General features: G+C 37.2%; 1 long non-coding RNA gene across 1 annotated transcript; it reads right to left on the minus strand.

Moving 5' to 3' along the window:
* Nucleotides 1-1,964: 1,964 nt before the first annotated feature.
* LOC311076436 lies at nucleotides 1,965-19,846 on the minus strand. The gene is made up of 3 exons (XR_014604670.1): nucleotides 19,589-19,846; nucleotides 12,607-12,664; nucleotides 1,965-2,212 (listed from the first exon to the last, which is right to left on the minus strand). It is a non-coding gene; the product is annotated as an uncharacterized lncRNA (long non-coding RNA).
* Between the last annotated feature and the right edge of the window lie 2,083 nt (nucleotides 19,847-21,929).

The raw sequence follows: 21,929 nt of genomic DNA on the forward strand, positions 1-21,929 counted from the left end.
GTCAGATGGCTCAGTCTGTTGTGATTGGTCTACTCTGCTCTGATTGGTCAGATGGCTCAGTCTGTTGTGATTGGTCTACTCTGCTCTGATTGGTCAGATGGCCCAGTCTGTTGTGATTGTTCTACTCTGCTCTGATTGGTCAGATGGCTCAGTCTGTTGTGATTGGTCTACTCTGCTCTGATTGGTCAGATGGCTCAGTCTGTTGTGATTGGTCTACTCTGTTGTGATTGGTCAGATGGCCTGGTCTGTTGTGATTGGTCTACTCTGCTCTGATTGGTCAGATGGCTCAGTCTGTTGTGATTGGTCTACTCTGCTCTGATTGGTCAGATGGCTCAGTCTGTTGTGATTGGTCTACTCTGTTCTGATTGGTCAGATGGCCCGGTCTGTTGTGATTGGTCTACTCTGCTCTGATTGGTCAGATGGCTCAGTCTGTTGTGATTGGTCTACTCTGTTGTGATTGGTCAGATGGCCTGGTCTGTTGTGATTGGTCTACTCTGCTCTGATTGGTCAGATGGCTCAGTCTGTTGTGATTGGTCTACTCTGCTCTGATTGGTCAGATGGCTCAGTCTGTTGTGATTGGTCTACTCTGTTGTGATTGGTCAGATGGCCTGGTCTGTTGTGATTGGTCTACTCTGCTCTGATTGGTCAGATGGCTCAGTCTGTTGTGATTGGTCTACTCTGCTCTGATTGGTCAGATGGCTCAGTCTGTTGTGATTGGTCTACTCTGCTCTGATTGATGCACGGTGATACAAACAGTAACAATGGCGTCGGTTTTACTGTATCAGTTCAAGCGAGTCCTCATCCTCTGGAATTACATGTAGTGGATTTACTTTCCCAGCACAGAAAACAACATCTTCTCAACATGTCGACAACACAAACCAAACTCTTCCAGTCTCAGCTACAACTACAGTGTTTGAGGGTCAAATTAGAGATTGTTTGCGGGCAGCTAATGAAGATCCCAGGCCGGCATTATGCAAATTTGTTACAAACCTTTCGTAGGTTTATGCAGGAAGTAAGAGTGGAATTACTGACGACTCGTTTCAGGCTGTTCATAATCTGAGAAAATAACTCCATTTATCATTCACTTTCATCTTTGAAACTTTGCAGACATTTTACATTCACAAACAGCTATATTACACACTGCATGAAAGGTAATATCCCAAAAAGCACAATAGGGGCACTTTAACCAGATAAACATGTTCAAAAACATAATTATTGCAATAGTGCAGAAAGACAAGACATGCACAGAATTGCCCTGAGACAGCTAATGCGCGCCCACTGCTGGCTTCTCCAGTTTTAAGAGTAGTAAACTAATTACTGGAAGAGCATGGTTAACATCTGCTGGTTATTTAAACACCATTGGGCTTGTTTAGTGTTTAATGAGAATAAATAAAAGCTCCAACGGACAGACACAGTCTTTACAAAGAGACATGACAGTCCTCCTCACCTCCAGGCTGTGGAGTAGATTGTGAATCACGCTAATTAATTTCAGTGGCATCTCGTCTAACAAGAGTCTCCTGAGAGGAAGAGAGGAGGCTGTTAACATGAGGACCAGTGTCCACTCACTGGCCAGATACTAGAGCGTGAGCACCCCTCTCAACTCAATGATGCTGGGATTGCTTAATAATTCATAATCTTATGGTAATTATATAGGGCCTATTTTTGTCTTTTCCGTTTTAATGTCAGTATTCTGAATAGCTTTTAATGGTTTTCCAACATATTTCAGTCAGAATGTAGACCTCCAAGCAGTTTTTCCCTGCTTATAATGCAAACTAAAAGCCTTTGATTCATTCAGTTTCATTCCATTTTGTAACATATTATGTGTACTGAAGTATGAAGGCTACATTCATATCATTCATTCATGAAAAATGACATGCTCTTATGATCTGTGATATTTGGGCCATCACACACATACACACACACCCGAAGAATGGCATAAAGAAGGAAACATGAACATATTTTGATAAAATATCAGTTTTTATTTTAAAAAATTGCAAATATTTTTACAGACATAAATACATATATAAAATATACATTATAGGTAGAATTTTTATTTATATTATATATTTTACCCCTTGTGGTTGAAGCATCTTCATAAGATGATCTGTGAGCTCTGACTGATGTTACTTTCACCATCACTGAAGTGATATGAAAGTATCCAGATCAGATCCTTCCCATGATTCCTTTATCATCCTTCATTTATCTGCCAACCCTAGAAAGACAAAAAAAAAAAAAAAAATGCTATAAATGCAACGTAAACAGTTTCAGAGTGAAAGTATATGCATGCTACCTGATTTTTTGCAATGACATTTTCTTCTACATGCTCCCTGATTTGTGTTTCTTGTTTTTTGCTGTTTGGTCTTTAATTTTGAAGTGTATTTTCTGCTCTTATTTTCCCATTGTTCACGTCCTGTGTATAGTTCCTGTTTTACTTTGTTTCTACAGTTACCCTTGTTTGTTGCCATAGTGATTGATTACCCTCACCTGTTCCTCGTTAGCCTCTTGTTATCCTGTGTATTTTCTCCCTAGTGTTTCAGTGTCTGATGTTGCCCGTTGTGGATTTAGTGTATGTGTTGTTGTCAGTTCTGCTTTTCCTGAACTTTTTGCCTACGTCTCCCTTTACCTGGATTTATCTTTTGTTATTTTCTTAATAAACTTTTGCAATTGGATGCCACTCTCTGTCTTCTCGGAAACATCATGTGGTGGCTCTAGTTAAAGACTGTATGATGTTCAAATCCAGCTCCATATAATTGATGAACTCACTGTGATTAACTCAGGAGGAAGTTTAGAAGAGGAAACTGATTTCCTGATGTACTGCTATCCACTTCCACAGAAGACAAATATGAGCTTGACGGATCAGCAGAAACTCATTTTCTAGTACTATCCCTTGACGTTTGTCTTATTTTAAAATTATTTCTATGCTGAAAAATTGTGTCCATTTGGCCTTTGGCTATGGTGAACTTGCCATGTTCAGCCATTACATTAGACGTGGGAATGAGATGCGGAAATATTCATCTCTGAGTGAAATTAGACCTTCATTGATCATGACGAGGGAAAGCGATCACTTTTAATTCTCACTTTCATTATGGTAAGGATATATATCAAAATACTTGCATGCTTTTTCATTTCAACAGACCCTGTGTTGTGTCAGAAGAATGAAATGCCTCTGGATTGGAGAAATATATTGCTTAGCTGAAGCCAACATGAGAAGCTTTTACAGGTACAAATGCTATTTTAAGGGTTATGAATCTGAGTGTGTGTGTGCTGCTCACAGAAGGAGTCGATCTTGTTAACACATCGTGATTTCACACCTAACAACCGCCATCCTTTCACTGAGCGAGGTGTGTGTGTGTCTACTTGATGCAGTTGAGTCACAAATATCTCAAACATTATGAATATAAAGTGCTAATGGTCTCTTGCTTATTCTCAGATCATCACATACTTGTCTGATGCCTAACTGTACAAAGAAAAAGTGCCGTTTATGTAATCTTTTTAGAGCTAAATCTTCTACAATATTCAATTCTATCTAACTGAACTAAGGCCCAATCCTGGCTTTAATCTAAGCCATGTCTGTGAAACCAGGCCTTAGTGTTTTCTCTTTTTTAAATCAAAAAGTTTTAGTTTGTTTTTAGTTGGTTTCACTGGTTCTTTCATTCTCGTATTGTTTTAAAATTAATAGCCTTTGTGATTTATGTAATTGATCGTAGTTCACAATGAGTGTTTTACTTTCTATTCATTTGTCTTTGTTTTCATCTGTACACCACCCTTACACAACCTTGACATTGTAAGACTAATTTAATGTATCAATTATTCTTATGCTAATTAGGGTACAGTTTCCCAAGGTTAGCATCACAGATGGCAACAAAACCTCACATGCATCTCGTCCCCTTTTACTCTCTGTCAGACTGTCTCACAAAGCCTGGAAGAACTGAGCAACAATATTTGCATACTTTTGTCCACTCTAATCCAGCATAACGCAGACAACACTGGTGTAGTGTAACACCATCACCACCCCCTCCTCCTCCAATGAGACACACACACACACACACACACACACACACACACACACACACACACCTTTCTTTTCATTGTGCTTTGCTAGCTTATATCATTTTCTCAAGTCTGAATACTACCTGCAGTCAAAACAGAGCCAGCTTGAGAAAGTAATGTCATAATTAATGTTTATCTCGCAACTCATGCCCAACAGAAAGTGTATAAATATATATATTACATTACATTATATCTTTTTTTTATATAAACAAGTTGTAATATTTAATCGCTTCTAACGTCTTCCTGTGAAATGAGAGGTTTGTAATATTATATACATGAAAAAATAATATGTGTAAAAATAATATGTATTTAGGTAATGTTACATTATTTTATCGACATTATAAGATTATCTAAATAATTATTATGAAGTGCATGCATTTTATAATGAATTTAGGAATTTTATTTTAGTAATTTATAATTTTTATATTTATATTTTATTCTCAGTTATTTTGAATAACTTAATCAGTTAATCATTCAAAAGACGGGAAAAAATAGTGATTATTCAAAAGCGCACATGGCTAATCACTTTTAGTTTATGAAAACAAAGACTAAACATACTGATTTTAAAATTGATTCATCAGTGCACATTATTCAAGATTTCATAATTATTCATCAAACTTAAATATTTGTTCTGCCTCTGACAGCTTTCCTGCTGATTTAACCAAGGCGGGCAAAATCAAATGAACCAATACAGTTTTCCTCAATCGCTTTGGCCAGGGCTGTACGTTAACTTTTTTTGCACATAGCACTGGTTCTACAGAGGTTGAAAGTTTTGTAGCACGTGCGCATTGCACGCGTGATACATTTATTCATCGCACAGGCAGATTATTTCATAGCACATGCAACATTACATGTCGCTCTGTACAGCCCTGGCTCTGGCACATGTTTCGAAACAGTCTTAACATTCTCTAAACTGTTCTCTGGCTGAATGCTCTTGTGTATCAGATTTTTAGAAACAGACTTCAACAGTAGGTAAACATTTACTAGGAAAAGTCAATACTGTAGTATACACAAAAAGAAAATGAACATTTGTATTTATACAGTACATTTATTTGTGTAGAAATGTGTAACATGTAAACTGAAAATTCACAGTTGCTCATTCTTACATACTGTATCTTCCTAGTGCTCTTCCTCGACAAGCAACTGTGGATTATCAGTTTATGCAACCCATTTAAAAAAAAAAAAAAAAAAAAGTGCTACTGCTGTAGAGACTGATTTTTAAGGTTGTGACGTTCCTCCATGTTCAAAAATAGTGATTGTGCTGATGGGCAAACTCCATATGCTTCCAAACTTGATTGGTTGATTGATAAGATTGTGATTCCTATTTCATTACAATATCAGGCCATTGCCAGTTTAGCTGATATTACAAACATTGCATGTCAGATATTTATGGAATATACATGCATGTCTGACCGATTTTTGCATGTGATGGCTCACATGATTAAAGAATTGTTGTGAAAAGCTTGACAATTTCACTGAGAATCAACCCATCCGTTTTGATCAACACTCCATATGCATTTAGTCATTATGCAAATTGTAGACGACTGTGTACCATTTCTTTTGCACACATGTGCCAAAACGCATGCTTAAATCAATAAGAAATTCAAATCTGATGTGAACAAGAAGTTAATTGTTCAGTGTTCTGAACTTACTGTTAATTCGAGAATTGAGAAAAACTGTAATCTCACAAGAACTTTTCACAGTCCAATCAAATACGACAGCTTTGAAATTAGCAAGAATGTCTTCGGTGTGATGACACTTTCTGTGCCTTATGTAGTCATTTACAATGTGTTATGCAGGATTTGGTGAGACCTCTATAACCTTCAGCTAAGCTTGTGTGAACTCATTAGGGAACATTATCTGAGACCAACGAACCTTAAAATATCTCCAAAAAAACAGCTAATCACAAACCAGAGCATCGAGTTCCCTTTCTCTGAGCACTGTCCCGGTTTAATGGGTCGGGGTTTGGCGGACGCTAGTTCCTTTTTCCCATTTCACACACTAGTCGAATTTTATCCCCACAAGAACGATGAGTTTTCGACCTAATGTGCTTTCTGAGATAACAGAGATACCCCCAGCTGAAGCAATGGAACGAAAGTGCGTCCATTTTCTCACACACAAAATAGTAGATAAATGGTTCGCAGTGCTCAGAAATTTCCCAGATTCTAAAACGAACAAAAGACCCCCATTTTCAGCACATACATACTCATTAAGCACACATATAGAGGCCATGTCAAAACTTAAGGAGAGATTTTATGCCTACCATGTCATACTATTATGTAAAATTAGGTAGGGGAGAGAACTAGAAGATGAAAGGGTTTGGGGGTGGGGGTGGGGGTGGGGGTGGGGGGGGGAATTATCCTTGCGCCAAACTCGCCCGTTGTCTAATTATAGTAACATGCTTTCTTCATGGAACAGTGTTACATGAACACCCCCCCCCTCCTCCCCTCCTCCCCTCCTCTCCTCCTCTCCTCTCTCTCTCTCTCTCTCTCTCTCTCTCTCTCTCTCTCTCTCTCCTCTCTCTCTCTCTCTCTCTCTCTCTCTCTCTCTCTCTCTCTCTCTCTCTCTCTCCTCTCTCTCTCTCTCTCTCTCTCTCTCTCTCTCTCTCTCTCTCTCTCTCCTCTCTCTCTCTCTCTCTCTCTCTCTCCCTCTCTCTCCCTGCCGAGAGGTTAGAATGGGATCTACTGTAAATGTGCAGCTGGCACCCGGATTCGTCCATCCAAAAGGATGAATCCATAATTCAGAATGTCCATAAATCAGGTGGTGAAACACACACACACACACACACACACACACACACACACACACACGAATCACTATTAAAAAACCTCATGTGCAAGTAAAAAACAAATTAAGAGAATGAAATAATAGGATTTTGTAACATGCTTTGGATGGTGAATAACTACAGCCGAATTTATGCTATCTTGGAAGTTTCCACACAATTTAAGCATTAACGGTTTTGTTAGTCATCCCTCTGTAGCCCTTCATTAGAAATATGAAAAATATGAAGTGTCTCGTGTTATGAAAAATGTGCTCTCAAAATGCTGCAAGTAATAAGAGTAAAAAACTGTAAAAACTGTTTTGACAGTTATGTTGGAAAATGTAAAATACAGCTAATCCAAGATTACAGCACTGCTATCATTAGCACACGAAAACTAAATGGAGAAATCACAGCTTTACCTTGATTTCACTGACCATGATGATTTTGTACTGTACTTTTACAGTTTTTCTTTTGCACCACCTTTGTTAAACTATCATGTTAAATAAATAGAAATTTAAAAACCATGTTCGAAGTCGATGTAGAACAACCGCTATATGTAGATCCCGACACAACATTTATGTAACGTTACCTGTAACACTCCTCTAGTGGTTGAACCATACAACTGCAAGTTACTTTTGGAGGAAAATAGTTTTGGTAATTACTGTATTATGACATTAAAATCCTCCACCTTCCACACCACCGTACCATACATGCGCTAAGATGGACATGACGTAAATGACGGACGGACGAATATGCAAATTCCTGGCAAATCCGCCCCGACGTCTCTAAACTAATATTATAGGCTTACCACAATGAATCGAAGGGAAGCAAAAAACACGTTTTGAAAGAAAGATTTTTAGTGTACTCTCTATTTAAGGACATTTGTTGGCTTTAAAAAAAAAAAAAAACAGAAGCTTTAATAGTTTAAGGCCTACTTGGAAGTTTAATGAAGTTTTTATTATTAATGGGTTACATTTGAAAATTGATTGAATATTCTCAAATAGTATGGCTTTTGATTTTATTGTTATTTTTAAAAGTTAAAAGAGCATCACATGATGTATTGCTTTAATGGACATATTTTCAAAACCAACAAATTGAAAATGGGATATGGCCATAACTTCCTTTCTCTAATTGATTTTCATGTCATCCTCTCCTGTTGTGAACTTCCACCCCACCCCCCCTCTCGAACGAGAGCCTTCCGTGAGATTTTTGACGTGAAGATGTCATGACAAGCTTGGCCTTTCTCCCTTTCCTGCGGCTTGTACGGCCCATGGCCAAAAGGTTTTGTGGCGAAGGGACTGTGAGAGGCCTGTTCCTGTCCCCCTCCACTCGGCTTTACCCCTCTGGTTCCCATCCGCTTCCGAAGCTCTTAACAGCCCGAGCCGAGAGCTCGTAACCCCCAGCACACCCTAATGAGAGACCCGGGGACAATGCTGGCTTTGTTTGGTACCTCAGCCCAAGAACAATGGATGTTTACCCAAGCAGTTGTCCGACCCAAACTCTACCGTTGATTACTGTTGGGTCTCCTGATTAACTCTGCTCCTCGCCCCAGCACAATGGACCCTTTGACTGGGCCACCGTAAGCCCCCTCCAATTTGTCCTCCCCTCCTTCACTTTTTCTCTCCATTGCCACTCTTAACACAGAACTCCATCATGGGACCCGAGAGAGAGCGGCGTCTCTCATAGGGCTGAAATATCGCTGCTTAATCGCCACTCACTTCAACAGAGAGACGTTAACAGAAGTCTGGAAAAAGACCCGTAGGGACTCCAACTTTAGTATTGTAAAAAAGCATCCCAAAAAATGATTTAAGCATTAAAATTGCGACTAAAATAATTTGTGCTTCAAAACGTTGGTTTGAAACATTCTCTGTACATATTTTATTTGTCGAGTGTAAAAGGTTTTCTGAGAATATCGAGTGAAAATGCTTTTTAGTAATCTAATATAAGTTTAGCAGAGTGTTTAAAAGCTGAAAATGGATTTTCCTGTCACATTTGGATTTGTGTGTGTTTGCACGTCATATTACTTTTTTATGTCAAATTTTTACACATATACATACCAACACAATGATAAATATGCATTGGTATGCTCAATTGTCATCAATATTCTTGCTAATATGAGCAGCGTAAAAAGCAGTGCAGTATCCATCAATTTAACAAAAGTTTGACTACGTCCTCATGCATTAAATATAGTTTATAATTCACAATGTTCAGGCCCTTTCACCGCTCATTTAACCTCGTAGAACTGCCATTTGCCAATGCAAAAGATATGTTGCACTGCTAAATCATTCAAATGCATACAATTCAAAAGTTTGGGGTCCGTAAGATTTTTTAATGTTATTGGGAAAAAAAGGCTTTTATGCACACCTAGGCTATATATATATATATATATATATATATATATATATATATATATATATATATATATATGATCAAAAATATTGTGAAAAATATTACAATTTAAAATAAGTGTTATCTATCAAATATATTTTAAAATGTAATTCATTCCTGTGATCAAAGCTGAATTTTCAGCATCATTACTCCAGTCTTCAGTGTTACATGATCCTTCAGAAATCATTTGAATGCTGATTATAAATGACAGAAAGCTAAAACAATATATATTTTTAAAATAGAAATCTTTTGTAACATTATAAATGTCTTTACTGTCACGTTTGATCATTTGAATGTGTCCTTGAGTATCAATTTCTTTTCTTTTTTTTTACTGACCCAACTTTTGAACTATAGAGTGTGTATCCCACAGCATACATTATAACAATGGAAATAAATGTATAATTCAAATCTAAGGGCTGCATGTAGCTATAATGTACCAGAACATACACAAAATGGTTTCCGTTCACTAACACTGGTACATATAATTCATGCAGGCATGTTTTATTAACACATTTCAGATGAAATCCCTGGGTAAAAAGCTATCCTGGTATTACAGAGCATGCAAATCTAGGTCCAGTTTCACACACTGGAATAGAAGCCCATTTTAACACAGAGGGAAAGAAAACGGGCTAAAGCTCAATGCATCTTCTAAAATGCAGTCAATAAAGATTTTTTTGCATCCCAGCTTTACCCTTTCAATTTAATTTCTAATGCATATTATCCGAATAATATCAGTTTATTAATTTACTCCAAAGGACACTACAATTCATGAATGCGTCAATTGATTAGCAAACAACAAAACACCCATTACATGAATTGAAATAGCATGCAGCTCTGCAGTGTGTGTGTTTCTGTGGTCATGCATGGCCGTCAGCACTGCGACATGCGCACACACACACTGAACGTCTGCAGTCGGCCCATCTGCCCAGCAGAGATGCTCAGCATCCAGGCTCCGATATTCAGATGAGGCCCGCGCAGATTAATAAATCATTAAGACCGCGCTGTCTATAACGGCCCCATTCACACGCTCTCCGGACACTGTGTGTCTGCTGCGAGCCCGGCATTAGACATGCAAGAATGTTAATGTCGACACGCATTATAAGAAGCTTGTGAGGCGTCTGTCTGCACGCTGGGCCTGTGCACATCTCGCCATATTGTGTCTGAGAGGGAAGCCTCTCTCGTCTGAAGAAAGAAGACCCACTTTGTGTTTGTAACATCTATAAATGTAAACATGTGACCTAAATATGAAAGCATTTTGTGCTTTTTTTTAAATCCCTACTACTAAAAGTCAAACATAAATCTGATCTGAGAATTTAATATTTATTTTAAAAACGTGACATATAAATACGCTCTTATAAATGTTCTTTACTGTATCATTGGAACTTTAACATTCATAGAACCTTTCCATCACACAAAAGGTTCTTAAAATGTTCTTCACACCAAGAAAAAAAATCATTCTTTCAAGAACGGTTCAATGAAAAAATCTTTGGGGAACCAAAAATTGTTCTTCTATCTCATCACTGTAAAAACTCCTTTTGGAAACTTTATAAATATACACATATATAAATGTTCTTGTACAGCGTGTGCGTGCATGCATTTTTTTTTAAATAGCAATAATTAGAATGCTTTTTTTAATGTATAATTTACATAAAAACATTAGCGCACAGGAAAAGACACCTGTTTTTCGTTTTTTGTTCTCTTTTCTGCTCCATTCAAAGCATTTTGTCTCCTGCTTAACCCAGCACTTTAAGCACACAGTGAGGGGGATGATTGCATCACAAAGGAAAGCACCAAGTCCCTACCCCTATTTTGGCTTTGAAATTTGCATGCATTTGCATGATTTTATTATGCACATGCCTTTTGTTCCCTGGGTGGGAACCATGAAAAAAAAAAGGAGAGAGATGGAGCCCGTGCAAATCCACCTCGCACACAAAACTACACATTTACGATTGGACAACATGAAGATTTTGATGAAAGCTGAGCTGTTCATATTTGCACAGCGGTGCTTGTTAAGCAACAATCAACAAATTAACCACAGAAAAAAATATGAATATATTTAATATGGAACTGTTTTGTTGTTACTTATTGATATTTGCATGCTGATTTATTCTATTATTAGCCTTATTTCTGTGCAGACACACACACAAAACGCTTTCAGCTTCACGCAGACTCGCCGTTTCATAATTACAATCGAAATATCACATCATTAGCGTCTGCTATCACAGAGAACTTCAATAGGAGTCTAATGTAACGGTCCAATACGACCGACCTGATTTGAAGAAATAGGTCAGGGGTTTAATGTTGCCTTCGGCCTGCTTTTTTAAACCACCCTGATTCAGACACACACACACACACACCGTGATTGAGTCTTCTGGCTCGATAAACATCTTCTGACCAAAATACTCAGCTATCAAAAATATATTCTAAGAATGTTTTGCTAATGTTCCCATAAGCGTTATTTCTGAATTTTTAAAACGTCCAATTTTTTTAAATGTTTTTTATGAATGTTAAAGGGATAATTCACTCAAAGAAATTACAATTCTGTCATGATTTACTTAACCTGTATGAATTTCTTTCTTCTGCTGAACACAAAAGAAGATATTTTGAAGAATGTCAGAAACCAAACAGTTGATGGACCCCATTGCCTTCCATAGTAATTTTTCCCCATACAATGGAAGTCAATGGGGTCCAAAATATTATATTCTTCAAAATATCTTCTTTTATGTTCAGCAGAAGAAAGAAATTCATACAGGTTTGGAACAACTTGAGGGTGAGTAAATTGTTTTTTTATTTTTGGGTGAACTATCCCTTTAAGGGAACATTCTATTTTATAATTTCGCCAACATTATGGGAACGTTACTTTTGAATGTTCTCTGAATGTTCTGGAACAAGTAGTAACATTTAAAAAAATGTTAGACAAACGTCCGAACTAAAATAAAGTTTCAGAAAAAAAAACTATATATAATGTGTTTGTGTTAACATTTCGAGAACATCATTGAAGAACACATAACTTTGAACAAACATTCCATTAACGATCCTGAAAGAAGGTTTGTTCATAACTTAGCTAGAACGTTCTGAGAACGTTCCCTGTTAGCTGGGTAATTCTTGTATAATGCAACAAAGTTATTATTATTATTTAAAATAATATTTACAGCCAGTAAGGTTGTGTCTCCCACCTTTAACCATGCTTTCCACCAATATAATTGTTTTCGCCTGTCTTTCTCTTATAGCTAGTCCGTCTTGGTCATTTGCATGCATATCTTTGGATTTTGGATTTGTGTGCAATGGGAAAACAAATCTCAAACGTGCTACAAGCATGTTTTGCAAACCCGCACATGCGCATGTGTCTCTGAAGGGTCCGCAGAGGATGTTCACATCCCTTCTTCTGGCCTCTGGCTCTCACTCACCTCATGTTGCATCAGCCTCACACTTCCTCCTGCAGGCGACTCCGAGCTCCAGCTGCCTCTAACACACACAGAGAAACACAGATTTCACGTTACATAAAGACACATCACTGTGTCTAAGCTTTACTATATAAGGGTGAGCGGAATGTCTCGTATTTAGAGGTACAGATAACGGAGATCATTTCTATCCAAAGCAACCTACATTTATTCAAAATACACATATTAATTTACGCATTCCCCGGGAACCGAACCCAAAACCTTCACTTTGTTAGTGCCACGTTCTACTGTTTGAGCTACATTTACAGCATACAAAGGGGGTTTTCGCACCATTTTTGGTTCCCCAAAGAGTCTCTCAGTGATCAGTTATTAAAAGAACCATTTTGGCCACTAGACTTTGAGCATGTCGTGATATTATGTCACACTCTGCGGCATCTGTTTTTTTTATAAACATAAATTCAACATTTAACAAATAATAATGAATCAAAAAAGTCAAAAATACACAATCTATTCCACTTTACTGCATTCTTTCGTTATGTGCGTTCATCCAGCCGAGAGGTCGAGCTGTGACATATTGATCTTCTATTGCTCACATGTCTTCATGTGATATGAATTCGCGGGTCAGAGTTCACTAAACTTTAGAATGCGGCGAAATTCAAAACTTTTAAAAATTTAAATGCCGCTTTCCAGCATTCACATAATGGAAGCCAATAGAAGTGTAGTGTGACCATTCAAGCATTTAAAAAAATCTACATTTGCCAGACATTTCTAGCCAAAGCAACCTAAATTTATTAGTTCATGCATTCCCTGGGAATCGAACCCATAACCTCCACTTTGTTAGTGCCACATTCTAATGTTTGAGCTATATTTACACCATACACTTTCCTTTTTCCGCCTAAAATAACCTTTTGTGCAATGGAAAGTTTCCATGGATTTTAAAGGTTCTTCATGGAACCATCAATGCCAATAAAGAACCTTTTTAAGAGTAAAGCAGAAAACTTTTTATTTTATGCATTAACTTTTAATGGACAGTATTTGGTTGTAGTCGAAAAGAAAGGATAAAGACCACGAGCAAAATGTGTTCACGCAATCGATCCTCAAGTGTATGAGTATCAGCGGCACGTATGTTGCATGAATATCTTAAATGTGAATGAATAATTAACAGCGTTCCTCATGCCTGCTATCTGTCTATTCTTCTTCTGCTTATATTGCATGCATACCACTGACTCCATAAAAGTGATCAAAATTCCTCTCTTTGGCATATTTGTACTATGAAACATTGAACATGTTTGAAATGTGTGCATAGAGAATTAATTATGATTTTTTTATGCACTTAAAATGCATTTAGCTTTAAATACAAAGTCATATTTGTTATCACTGTACGTCTTCATCCACACGGTCTTAAGTAGTTTATACATGCAACGTCGAATCAAAACACAAGATGCCAAGCGTTGATCAAAAGCGATTCTCCTGAGGATCTCCATGCGGTGTGATTACCACCAATCATACGCTGGAGCTCAGGGTGCTAAACCAATGAAAATGGTGCTAATTAGAAAATTGGTATTCATGGTAACGGGCAGCTATTGTGATGTGACATATGCAAAGCGCGTGACGTGTGTGTGTGTGTGTGTGTGTGTGTGTGTGCGTGTGTGTGTGTGTGTGCCAGCAGACATTTTGGGATTGCCCTCTCAGTCTCCACTGCCAAAGTCATAAGATGGTGGCAAACAGGAGGCATCGATTCCACGGTGGACAATGACGTTTGGAGATGCCCATGAACCGCTGACGGTTAATCACAAGGGTTGTATGTCATATATTTTCTCAGATTTCATTCAACATCATGTAAATCAGTGCTTTCCAAAGCAGAAGCAATTATATTTGATTCCCTATTGATTCTTGGTTTTGTCAGAATACAGAAATATTGTCTTTTTTTTAAAGGACAGTCCATTTGCAGTCAAAAACTAGCAACAATTCACTAGTCGATTCTGTTTTATATCGTCTTGCTATCAATGCATGCGTGCGGCTCCTCGTGCCTCTCCATCAAAGCCTCACAGCAAATTAGCATCCGCGTTATATTAATGAGCCGGCTCAGCATTTATGAAGTACAAAGTCATTTGCAGCTGTTGTCGAAAAAGATTAGGGGATGGAAACACAATTACAGGATACCGGTATTGGAAATCTAGTGTAGCCCATTCATTTATTCCACATAATCAGCTTGTTTTAGCCTGATCACCTATGCAGCTTATGTTTATTAATAACTGATATGGTTCAGTATTAATATCCTTTAGTCTTGATGACAGATTATATTCTTTTTATAAATTGCTCTCGGAAGATCTAAGATAGAAATATCAGTGTAATGAACACCGGTTTTCTGTGACTAAATCATGGCAACACTATTGGTGATTCTCATTACAGTTATTGCAGCTATAGACACACTGGCGCCTCATCATCTCCATGGAAACTCCAATCAGCTCAAGAGCTCATCACACATGACAGATCTGCCAAAAGTGGGCGGGCACATCATAACTGCAGGTTGATTAGCAGATCAGGTTTTTTCTCTCTCTCTCTCTCTCTCTCTCTCACTACTAAATCAATTTTTCAGTGATTATTTTACATTTAATTTGGATATTATTTAACAAATGTCATTTTATATCCTCCCCACCCCAAAATTATAAATAATAATTATTACCTAAAATATGGGATCAATTTAATTTACTTTCAAAATGCAATATTTTTTTTAATTATCTCTTTAAAATTGTATATTTTGTTCAGGTTAATGTTTTTACTGTGAGTAAGAGGGTGTAAAATACATTTGAATAATTGTAATATTTTATATCTTCTTTCTGAGCTCCAGCGTTCAGTCTGACCCCAGTGCTGACCTGTCTGACCTCTCATGCCCTCTGTCCCTAAGTTTCAGAGTTCAAGGTTCAGCACGTGCTTTTGGGTCAAATTCAAGTTCATTCCGACCATCAAAACTGATTCCATATGCCAAAATACACAATACAGTAACATATTTGACATAAAACACTTGCACCTGTAAACAGCAAGGGCTGTCTGTTATAGCAGAGAGAAGGGTGACGCTGGCACATAATGAATTTGTCTAATAAAATAACGTTTTTAATGAATATTATTCCCTTAATAATTTTATTATGCAGTAAACAAATATCAAAAAATAACTTTTTAAATAAAATCCAAACAAATGTGATGGGCTGCACAGGGAATTCTGTAACTACTTTAGTAATTGTACTAAAAAAGATAATTTAAAAAAAAAGAAATGTATGTATTGCTTTGTTAAAGTAATTCATACTTTTTAATTGAAAAAATAGCATATTTTGTCTTATTTGAGTTAACATATATATATATATATATATATATATATATATATATATATATATATATATATATATATATATATATATATACATACATATATACACGTTTTTGATTACATTTTAGATCAAAATTACTAACCATTTTTACAGTATATATACACCAATAAAGATAATAAATGATATTAAATTTAAAGATATTGAATTAATATAAAAATGCAGGGTTTGTATAAGGTTAAGTTTAGGTTTTGAATTCAGAAAATATATTTCACTCATAAAAAAAGAAGTCAATCTAAAGTGAAGAAAAACATGGTAATAATTTTTTGTACAAGATACTCCTAATGTGTAGCCAGCTGCTTAATGTGTTTGTGTGTGTGTGTGTGTGTGTGTGTGTGTGTGTGTGTGTGTGTGTGTGTCTGACTCTAAATCAGTTGTCAGCTCTCGGGGCCTCTATGTCGGCCTAGTCGTGGATAGTTTACGAGTTGATTGGTGTGTGTACGTCTAAGTACAGCATCCCGTTACACATTCCCGTCACACACAGGCTCTCCAGCATCCTCCATTCACTCCACTCTGCTGTTCCACCCTCCACAGAGATGCAGATGAGCAGGGTGCACTTGGACCCCCTCCCCTCACGGGGCTGTCTGTCATATTCTGCCCCAGACAAGACATTGCCCACTTGCCCTCGAGCGTGGGAATGGGGGTCCACGGACGTTCACATCATCTCCCCCACGTGCGCTCGACCGCATCAATTAAGGATGAGTTTCTATGCCAATCCATCCCCATTCCTTCCTCCATCCCATTATGTCCCAATTATTTCATTTGAGGAGCTTGAATAAGTCCAGAGTCAACGATACTGGGACGCACGTGGGTTCCATTGAGCTGACAACCACAACAAACTTACGCCTTTGTCTTGCTTGTCTCCTATGTGCTTTGCATTCATCCATTAATCCAAAAGCTTTATAAATATTCCTATATGATGTGCATGATCAACAAATCACCCTGAATGGTCTGCACGAGCAAAAACACACCAAACGCCTATCTTTCTTCATTGCACACAGCTAAAGTAACAGATATATATTTCATGCTCCACGCTGAGATGCTGATAGAAGCGGTCCTTACTTTCGGTTATCTAGCTTTATGACGACCAGCACACTCATACAGCTAGATAACCAAAGATAACAACACGCCTCCAACATATGATGCGTCGCACCACAACAAGTGCAAAAAGCCCATTTGCCCCAATTACTAGTCACCAGATGAGAGTGATTAGTTTCATGCAAAAAAAAAAAAAAAAAAAAAAAAACCGAGAAAGTTCCTCGCAGCCTGCCTGCTGTCCTTCTAAATGAGGTCGATCCAATCCAACTTGGCTCCCGCGCGTAATTGTAGAACTTCTTAATTCTTGACTCGAACGATGAAGAGAAATCTACAAGACGCGAGCCTGCTACGTCCATCCATAGCAGCGAGGATGCTTTTATTCCAAGCGGAGCTCGGCTCGGCTGGATTTACAGTGCGGTACGCATGAAATCCTGCGTATCCATGCAAGAGAATAAACGGGCACGCAGCAAAAAACGCAAGGCATAAAGGCAGCATCGGGCACAGAGCGAGAGCTGTAGAGTAAAACACATGCGTACTTGGGTTTGGGCTGCAAATATCACTCTCGTAACATGCGTAAAATGCGCGCAGGTTTGATCCGGAGGCATTTTCGCTCCTCTTGCTCAGGGTAACATCGTGACGTGCTTATGGCACACGGATGACGTGCTCACGGATGACAGGACTGACGCACTCCTCTCTAGAGCCCAAAATGCGCACAAACCTCGTGAGGTCAGAGGTCTCGAGGTCACGACGAATTTAAATGTCCAGTTGGAGACGCACGCGGCGACGCGCACCGGTTTGCACCATTTCTGAAGTGTGCAATTATGAATATACACCACAGTCAGAAATTAACCAGGGCTTAGGGCAAAAAAAATGCCCCTAAGTGCCTAATTCCTCAGCTTTTCTAACATTTGATATATTTCTAGGACATTCTAATATATTATTTTATTAGTAAATAAATATTTGCATGCATTAAAGTAAAAATGCCTATGAAAATCACCCTGGTCTTAATTTCTGGTACTAGACCCTCATCTTTTCCGTTTTGCAAGATATCAGTTTAGTTGCAAGAGTTAAACTCAGTCAGTTTGCCTCAGAAACTGCTCGCGCGACTTTTTTTTTTTTAAGGCATGCACTGCAATTATGAATTATAATTAATAATTGTGAGTGGAATAAGTGTCTTTTACATTTTAGATCTGCTTTAGATCTGTAAACAGGCCTGTTAACAGATCAACATGATACAAATATTATCATGAACTTTTCAACGAAATGTTCGCTCTTCAATTCGTTTCTGCAGCAGCAGGAGACTAAAATGATCCCATAGTAAATATAATATATAGGCTAACATTAAATAACCCTAAAATATTATCGCTGGAAGGATGCACAAAATTATCTAACCGTTATTCCACCACTAACTGAAGTGATGCATGTAAATATTTCGAAATACATTTTAACCGGTACATATTTATTTTAGTCATTTTAGCGCGAGCACAACTGACATAGGCTACAAACACACATATGTTTTGCTTTTCTCTGAGAACCTAATAGAAAGCACAAATGCATTTGTAAAGATTACCTCAAACATGTAAATGAGAGAAAATAAAGCAGCTGAATGAAGAACATGAAAGCATCTATTCTCTCTCAGTAGAACAAAGGTTTGCTTGATTTTAAAGGCTTCAGAATTACTCAAATCAGTCAGATGGTATATTCTTTAAACTAATGAAATATTTAGCAAATATAATTTTAAAGCAAAATGCCATTTTATCTGATCTTTAACAGTAGCTCTTAATTTAACCACCCCGAAGCAATTAACCACTTCGAGTGTCCAGCGTGACGTCACACTGTGAGGACAATTAACACTTATTTATCTGTTCTCATCTGCTCAACAGACAGTGACGTGCAGGTCAAAGTGTGTGTGAAGACTTTACAACACCTTACAATAAGGTTTATTTAGTTAGTTAGTTTACTAATTTAGTTAACATGAACTGAGGATGAACAATACTTCTACAGCATTTATCAATCTTAGTTCATGTTAATTTCAACATTTACTAATACATCATTAAAATCAAAAGTTGCATTTGTTAACATTAGTTGATGCACTGTGAACTAACATGAACAAACAATGAACAGCTGGATTTTTATTAACTGACATTAACAAAGATTAATAAATACTAACAAATGTATTGCTCATAACTCGTTAGTTCGTGTTAGTTTTACGTTAATGTTAACAAATGAGACCTAATTGCGCATATATATATATATATATATATATATATATATATATATATATATATATATATATATATATATATTACGCATAGGCTATAATTCATAAGCAAATAGTTGCCAAACAATATTTCATTACATTAGAAAATAATCGAACATTTAGCATTTTTCAATTTATCAACAATTTAGCTTTTTCTTACAAGGACAATTAAGAAAACACTGGCCCTACATTTAAAAATAGGCCTATTGCTTTTTCCTTTTATGAATAATGCAATAATTCCACACAATAGCTATTAAAGCTACAGATTTCACGTGGCCTGTTTTAAAGCATAAAGTAGGCTACTTACATTCTCCTTGAACTCCCCATGGCACCAAAAAGGAAAAAAAAGAAAAGAAAAAAAAGCGGTCATCTGGATGTGAAATGCGAATAAACGAACATCCTCGATTAGAAATCACATCCTCGAAATCCTTCTACGAGCAGTTTGCTAGAGAAGCACGAGGCGCCGTCGTCTGACACGATCTTATTCCATCCTCAGGATGAGAAGGTGTGAGGGAAGAGCAGAACTTCATCACATGGCTTCCTGCGCGCGAGAGCGAATAGAAAGTGCAGCGCGAGCCCTGCAACTTTGGGTGGGCTCGAGAGGGGTGGGGGGCAATTTATGACCCACCCCTTCTACCTCTGCATTATACGTGCGATGAAATTTATATTTTATTCAATTGCCCAAATTTGCTCAGAATTCGCTGTGTGGCTTTATGCTGCACGAGGTAGAAAATGTCTAAGTGACGTGACCAGGTGTGACTTACCTGAATCCTCATGGGTGGGAAGAACCCCGTTTTCCAACATGTCTTCACCCTCAAATGTTGACTTTAATGCGTGTACCCATTGATATTTTCTACATTTTGGATAATTTCCCTTTCTTTAAGAGTGCCTTCTTCTTCTAATTTTGATAATTTTTTAATTCTATCATTATTAGTCTTTAATATCTGTATTATTTTGACAGTCGTTTGATGCAGGACTGGAGGGGGTCACGTTCAATGACGTCGTCTTGTTTGTTACGCGCAGCCATATTTGGATACACCGAGGAAATTAGTGATGCTCAATATGCAAATCAAGCCATAATGACTACACCATAGAGGCGAAACAATGTCTCGTGCTAAAATAAAATGGTGGGATCTTGATCTACGAGTTTATTTCTCAAGCAAGCAGATATTGTGGATGTTAATGTCGTTGGAGGAAGGAAATGGGAGCACGTGAGAAATTATCGCCTGTAATAATAATCAGCTGCTCGATGTCTTTGTGCAGTTGTGAACTGCATTTGCTCTACAGAAGCTTTTATTCTTTGAGAATTTCAAAGCGCCTCAAAGTTTTTTTTCTTTCTTTCTTCGGCAGGTGAGTTTTTTTAATTAGCTGTTTAATATATAGGCTACAATATTAAACATTCAGATTTTATTTTATTATTTTTTTTTAATTCATGTCAATTCAAATTAAAGAGAATTTTTATCTGGATTGTATAGTTTATGTTTTAAGAGAACAGCCGAGTTTTGTGCATATTAGATGCTGACGTTCATTGCAACCAAATCATTTGTTTGTAGATTTATGAATTAAGACTAAAGGAATCAAATGGTTTAAACGCACGAGGTAACTAACTAACAAAAATCCCAAACTTGCATTTTCCTTGAAAAGATATCGATTCCAGCAGCTCCAGGCGTCAGATGTGTGTGTCAGTCTGATGTCTTGAGTTCACGCTGGCTGTTAGAGATGTGCAGTTCTCATTCGCGTTTCTCAGTTTGTTCACGGGAAGACGAGAGAAAATCAAAAACATCTTGTATGAAGCCTATATTTTCTTAAAACAAACAAACACTGCAAAATGGGCATTATTGGTTAAAACTTGTTTTTATTGTCTCAAAGCAAATACTGCATTTTACTTTATAATATAAAACATATAAAGGATATAAATATGTAGCCTAAACCATATCTATCTAAAAAAGATTGGTAGATTGATAGGTTGGATCCTTTTTTTTTTTTTTTTAGTACGTTCATGGAGATAAAAGGGAAGGAAATAGCAGAACAACACACTCTCTCTCTCACACACACACACACACACTCACATACGCAGCCTACACACACTCACAATGGCTTTGTTCATATTAAAACCAGCAATTACAGAGCAAATGTCCTCTTTAAAACGTAGACTGTGATTATATCTTCTATTTCCATTGATGCATATCTTTGTAGTCATTTATAAACTCGAAGAAATCTCATTGATCATAATGGAATAATTGTGGATGTGAAATCTCAGTGTGCTTATTAGCTTTTATTTATTTAAAATATAGTAGCCTATATTTTTAAATGTATTTAGGCTATTACTAGTTCTTGCATTTCACAATATGTTGTTATACATTATCCCAGACTTGAGCTTGTATATTTCGACAGTTGTCCATGAACGCGTGTGTTATTGCACTACAGCGCCACCTGGCGACAGTCCAACAGCAGCTCTTCCATCAGGGGAGTTCAGAATCAGGAACCTGAAACATTTATTCCATCTATATGATCGGTCATATACAATGATGCAGTTCTTTCATTTAGCACAGTTTTCAGACAAATAAAAGCTTCATTTTCACCATAAACTAAAGAGCAGCTGAATATATTTTAAGCTTCAGTTCTTTAGACATTAATAAACTGAAATC

This window comes from Abramis brama (assembly GCF_963993115.1).
Source record: "Abramis brama genome assembly, chromosome: 25".
In the NCBI taxonomy this organism is placed as follows: domain Eukaryota; kingdom Metazoa; phylum Chordata; class Actinopteri; order Cypriniformes; family Leuciscidae; genus Abramis; species Abramis brama.